Source organism: Thermobia domestica, chromosome 10 (genome assembly GCF_964235325.1).
Source record: "Thermobia domestica chromosome 10, izTheDome1.hap1.1, whole genome shotgun sequence".
In the NCBI taxonomy this organism is placed as follows: Eukaryota; Metazoa; Arthropoda; class Insecta; order Zygentoma; family Lepismatidae; genus Thermobia; species Thermobia domestica.
This window is the reverse complement of record NC_137463.1, coordinates 224,027,322-224,033,497: the sequence shown is the minus strand read 5'-3', so window position 1 is coordinate 224,033,497 and position 6,176 is coordinate 224,027,322. Positions and strand designations below refer to the sequence as shown.

Here is a 6,176-nt window from a genome sequence, read left to right as displayed (position 1 = left end):
TTTCTACTGTTCTTTTCATGTATTTTATTTCTACATCTTTAGAAGAGCAGCCAAAATACTGTAAATTCCAGTTCTCTTATTTCCGCACAGCAAATAAGCTGAGAAAGGTGGACAAAGAAAAATATGTAAATTCATTTTTAAAAAATCATCTTTTTTTTCTTCCTTGTTCCACTATAATTTCTTGACGAAAACGTGGAAGACACGTGATAGCTATCGACTATGACGTAACTGGTACGCGTCATAACTCATCCGTCCTCGACTACACGTTCTAAATACATACACGAAGAGTGGGGATGTAGCTCAGTGGTAGAGCGTTCGCTTTGCATGTGAAAGGCCCCGGGTTCGATCCCCGGCATCTCCATCGTATTTATTTTTGTGTCTCTTGTTTTCCACATTTGAAAAGAAACTTCTTTCTTTTTATAGCATCTCAGGTGTATTTTTCAGGGCTTAAGTGCCGAAGAATAGGTTCAGAAATATGAAAAAATCGTAAAATTTGCACGAAAGAAATGGTGAATTGATAATTCTGTTGTGAAATTCATGCAAACTAAACAAGTATAACGTGATAGTTTGAAACGTTAAAAATTACATTTTGTTGGTACTATTTTTGAGTGAAAATATGCTGACGTCTGACATTAGTTTCCGTATTGATAGATGGGAGTTCTAGTAATAGATATGACATTTCAATTTTGTGTTCTATAACGAAGTATGTTGATGAGGAAGAAAAGTTATTACGGTTTGCGAAGCGATACAAAGTATTAAAATTGACAGAAAAATATGGGAAATGTAGGAAGGTATTGAAAATAAGGAAATGGAGAAACAGTTACATATCTAAAAGTGAACATCGTGTTGATTGTGTGAAATGTCATTGGAAAAAGTCAGCAACGAAGGGTACGTTTTTCGAAGACACCAAGTTATCGATAAAGATGTTATTATTTATTGTGTATTGGGGAAGATCTGTTTTACCACGAGTGGCCGTCATACCAGGGGCAAAAGTTGAGGGGGAACGCGGAAGGACGCCGTTACCTCATTTCCAAAAAATATCTATGGCGTTCCCCCGCATCCTAAACATATTACAATGGGCAAACATAGGCGCGGGGACAGCATGATGTCATGTGTCCTGCTACCATTTCAGACCCACTTTTACCTCTTCGTCACATAGTGGTAGATTGTAGCAATTTTTATAGAAAGCTATGCGTGAATTGGGTGGTTAGAATTTATGAACGAATAGGTAGAATGGGAGAAAAAAGAAATCGTAGAAATAGATGAGTCGAAATCGGGAAAAATAAATTATAATAGAGGTTGAAGAGTGGATTTTTGGCGGCCTTTGTGAGGAAACAGCACGAAATTCTTCTTAGGGGCAGCAGAAGAAAGGAGCAAAGAAACACTACTTACCGTTATAAATGATAAAATTATACCAGGAACAACAATCACATCTGATTGGCTGGAAAGCTTACGATTATCATCTGAACGACGGAGAATATAAACACCTTCGTGTAAATCATGCCATGGAATTTGTCTGTACGGCAGAAAGTGGTCAAGTTTTTGTCAGAAGTAAATATTAAATGATGAGCAAATTTTTGTTTACTCTGAAACAATAGAAAGCATATGACGTTGTGACTCAATATCAGCATTCTTATTAATCCATAAGAATCTGATTTGCTTTTTTTGTGTGTGTGTGTGTGTGAAAATGCACTCAATCTTGAGTAAATACTGTGTGTATATAGCAGGGGTGGCCAATCTCTTTAAAATTGAGAGCTACTTGTCATTTCAAATATCACTACTGATCTGGTCTCCACATCTCTTCACTAACCCACTAGAAGCAATCATCAATGGACTCAGACGGTATAATACAGATCGCTTAGGGGTACCTCCCTCAGCTTGCTGGTCGACCCCAGTGATGTCAACCTGAAACGCTATAAAATCCTATCTTGAGAGGCAAAAATTCCCAGTTGGCATTTTATAGGCTGTTATTTCTGACGTTGTACTATAATAATAATAATAATAATAATAATAATAATAATAATAATAATAATAATAATAATAATAATAATAATAATAATAATAATAATAGGCTAATTATATAATAGATGAAAATGAAACTTATGTATGTTGTGTATTACCTTTATCAATTTCTGGGTGAATTATCAGTATATTATTCTACCTTCCAAGTTTATAAAATAGTTTGTGAATAACTATTTTTATTAATCGAAAACAAGTGTATTTCATTATATTGTCAGAAATGCAGTCACTCCATTACCCCGTGTACTATCACCTTATACTGAACCGATTGATACTAGAAAAGTTTTGTTCTCCACGTATATCGTGTGAAACATTTGGAAATTGATTGTATCTGCTTTGATATTTTCTTCTTCTTTTTCTTTCCTTCATTCGTTCATTGTTTTGTTTTCTTTTCTCTTCAAGTTCCAGAGCACAAATTTCATTTCTTTGTACTCGAGTTTTCGAATCACACGTCACTTTCTAGTTCCACCACTGCTCATTATGCTTACTTCTAGAGAATTTCGTTAGTGTGGATTCTACATATAGTGAAAAATCCCATATATGTTGCCAATTTCGACGAAAATTCCCTTTCTCCCATTGCGAATAATTAATGTCCGAAATCCAACAAAATGAAATTTTTCCCACAAAATGATATTTTCTCCACGGGTTGGCATCACTGGTCTATGTATTACTGCTAGCTACTGACTATGACGTAATTGCTATGCGTCATAACTCAACCGTGCTCTGCAAAACGCTCTAGATAGAGACTAGCAGAGCGGGGATGTAGCTCAGTGGTAGAGCGTTCGCTTTGCATGTGAAAGGCCCCGGGTTCGATCCCCGGCATCTCCATTGTTTCCTTTTTGCCTCTTGTCTTCCAAAATGAAAAAGAAAAGAAACTTGTGTTTTTATAATATCTCTGCTTTGTTTATCTGATAGAGAAATTGGGTGTGCATGCTCCTATTGCAACATTTTGTGCTAAATGTTTCTTATCGTTCTTATGAATTAAGGCACTTAAATCTAAAACTGGAATAATAATAATAATAATAATAATAATAATAATAATAATAAAATTCTCTTTGAAGTATAGAATAATTTTTGTGCACTACAATTTGAATGATTGTTGCGAAGAAAATTCTGAATATATTTCTAATTGTGCTGAAATATTTGGAAATAATTTGTAGACTATTAAAAAACTTCTTCTGTGTACCAAGTTTTTAAATAGAGGAATATTACTCATGCTTCTAATAGATTATTTTTTAAATCTAGTATTTTCTTATTTAAAAAAACTTGTCTATTAACAAAGAAAAGACGTGTTATGAAAACAAAAGCAACTTTGTATCCTTCTCCCTTTTAAATTTACTTCATTCTGATTCATAGATGGAATTCCACCAAACAAATTCTTAATTGAAATCTTCGTTCATGCTAAAACAGTGGTGTACGTAAGGGAGATTATGGATTTTAACACACATACGTGAACAAGATATGAAAAAGTAAACATTTACATATTAAGATACATATACAAAAATTCTGAAACGGTATGAACTTGTTTCCTTGAACGTTATTTCCCTTATTGAAATTCTGTATACGCTGTTGTGCTAAAGCATTATTGTCAAGTATGTTATAAAATAGAGGATCTGCTCATATGTACAAGTATCTTCATCCTATTAATCGAATGAAGCCCCCCCCCCCCAAAAAAAAAAACGAGCATCGGCACGGTTGGCCAGTTTGATTGGCTACTCTCGTTTCCGTTATTGTCTCTTTATTGTCTTTACCAGACTTATGTATTATTATTATTATTATTATTATTATTATTATTATTATTATTATTATTATTATTATTATTATTAAATAATTCAGGAAAGAAGTAAAGGACGGAAATATGTTGTTGACAAAACCAAACATATATTGATGGGATTCTTTGTGGCTCGAACCATGGACGGTTATATGTGTGTTTCTGCGTGTTCCATGTATTTCTATGTGTCCTGGCAACATCATTCATAACTTGAGCAATAAAAGGGGTGGGGTGGGGTGTACCTGCTGTCGGTTGCCTGTCTTTTCACAAGCTGTGACACAACTAAGTCACGTCACTCAGTGACTGCGAGCGAAGGGAGCATAAGAGCCTACGATGAGCGTGGCAAATTTATTGCTAGGATAGATAACTTATAGATATGAAGGTCCGATAAAAATTGAGAGATGGTAGTGATTTGTAGTGTCTGGAATAATGGACATCACAAATTATTTTACCTATTTACAAAGACATTTGATTCATTCTATAGGCATAAGGAAGTAAATATATATACACAGGTATTTCGTATTATTATTTTAAACGTAGCTTTCTAATTTTGATTTTTTTTTTTTAGTTCAATACAGAAAAACCGCCAATGAAGAAGTAAAACGAGACACGATACATTCCAAGCATCTTCTTTGTACGTAATTAAGTATTAAAAAAAAATACGATAATTTGAGGACAACGTTTCTTCCTTACGAACCTAGACAAAACAGTTATTATATCATATTTTGATTGGTTGTTTATGCTATAACAAGAGACAAATATTAAATGAGTTCCCCTATAGCTTTATTGCTTTCTCCTTGAAGATGATAAAGACAAAGCGAGAAAAACCTGTTTCAGATGACCTTATGCAACAAAAGCTTCTAACGGTATCGTGTGTAAGTCTTCAATTGAACTCAGTTTTTGAATAAGAAACAAAATAAATGAAATATTTCAGCTTGGTTCAACTGACAATCAGGAAATAAAAAGAAAACAAATGAATAGCGATATTTTCTTTGCTATATGAAAGAAACAAATCAAGAGTTGCAGCTTGGTTAAATTTATGTGTTAGGAAATAAAAGGGTACAGGTGAATATCAATATATTCTTTATTATAGTGTCGAGGTGGCTCAGTGGTAGAGTGCTCACTTCCTGCACATGGATGTCCCTGGTTCGATTATACCTACACCAAGTGAGTCTTGTGGCGGATGAGCATCGCTTGCGTAGGTTTTCTCATGGTTTTCCCGTTGTCTTCAATTTTCTTCACCTACCATTATCATTCACCTCATCATTACCATCTTTTAGTTTGGCAGATAATCGTGAGACGTTAACAGAGCCGGCCCGAGGCAATTCATGATAACCATGAAATGGCATCATTTCGCGCCCCCCTTCTCCAGAAAGAACAAATATTAAAAACCACGATTTTAAATATGCTACTCCATCATGAATAACGAACGGGTTGGACAAACGCACTCGCACTCAGAAAGACATAAACACTAAAATACAATCTCGTTGTGTCTGATTTTTTTTAAGTGAAAGATGAAGCAAAAACACCTGCAGCGGAAAGATGCTAATCCTTTTTACAGAATTCAATATCGAGTTTCAATCTCAATATATCAGTTTGCAATTCTAGTGCAACTAGCTTTCTTATCTTTATATCTTAATTTTTCTTCTATCTGTTAATATTTTTTTTTAAACTTGTTTCCGCCTTCAATGATAAGGAACTTGTTTGTGACAAGGATAAATCTAGTTTTCATATAAAAAATGTGATAATTAAATAGAGCAGGTGTTCGCTACTGCTCGAGAATTGAGTTTTTGTATTTGACGACAATCAAACAATTCATGCTGGGATTTGTTTGACTATTTACTTTAGCACTGTCCATGTAACTTTATATTAATGCGACCTAAACATGATTTATAAATGTAGTATTCAAATAGAAGGTCAGCTTAGTAAATTTAACTACCATCACCATGAAGTCTTTTTCCAATAAGAAATATTTATTCTAAATAATATAGTTATGACAGATTTTGCCGCTCCTCGAAACTTGCTACCCCGTGCAAATACACGTGTCGTACGTACATGTGGTAGAGCCGATCCTGAATGTTAAACTAAAACCTGTGACAAATATCTTGGCATTTCAGCTAAACGAATAAATGCAAGCTCTGGCGCGACGTTGCCAAGTAGTAAAGGGATGTAGCTATAGCTAAGCAAAGAAGCTACAGCGCGATTAGGTGTCAGGGGATAGACGTGATGTGTACAGAAAAATGTGGCAATACCGCTGGCCTCTCATTTGCTAGCAGCATTTAAAGGGAAAGCTAGCAGCATGCCAAGATGTTTGTCACAGTTATATATATATATATATATATATATATATATATATATATATATATATATATATATATATATATAT

The 6,176-nt window shown here is 34.2% G+C and overlaps 2 non-coding genes across 2 annotated transcripts; both read left to right on the top strand.

Moving 5' to 3' along the window:
- The first annotated feature begins 289 nt into the window (after window positions 1-289).
- Window positions 290-361, top strand: TRNAA-UGC (transfer RNA alanine (anticodon UGC)). The gene has a single exon. It is a non-coding gene; the product is annotated as a tRNA-Ala (tRNA).
- A 2,414-nt stretch (window positions 362-2,775) lies between these two features.
- On the top strand, window positions 2,776-2,847 carry TRNAA-UGC (transfer RNA alanine (anticodon UGC)). Its single transcript has one exon. It is a non-coding gene; the product is annotated as a tRNA-Ala (tRNA).
- The last annotated feature ends 3,329 nt before the right edge of the window (window positions 2,848-6,176 follow it).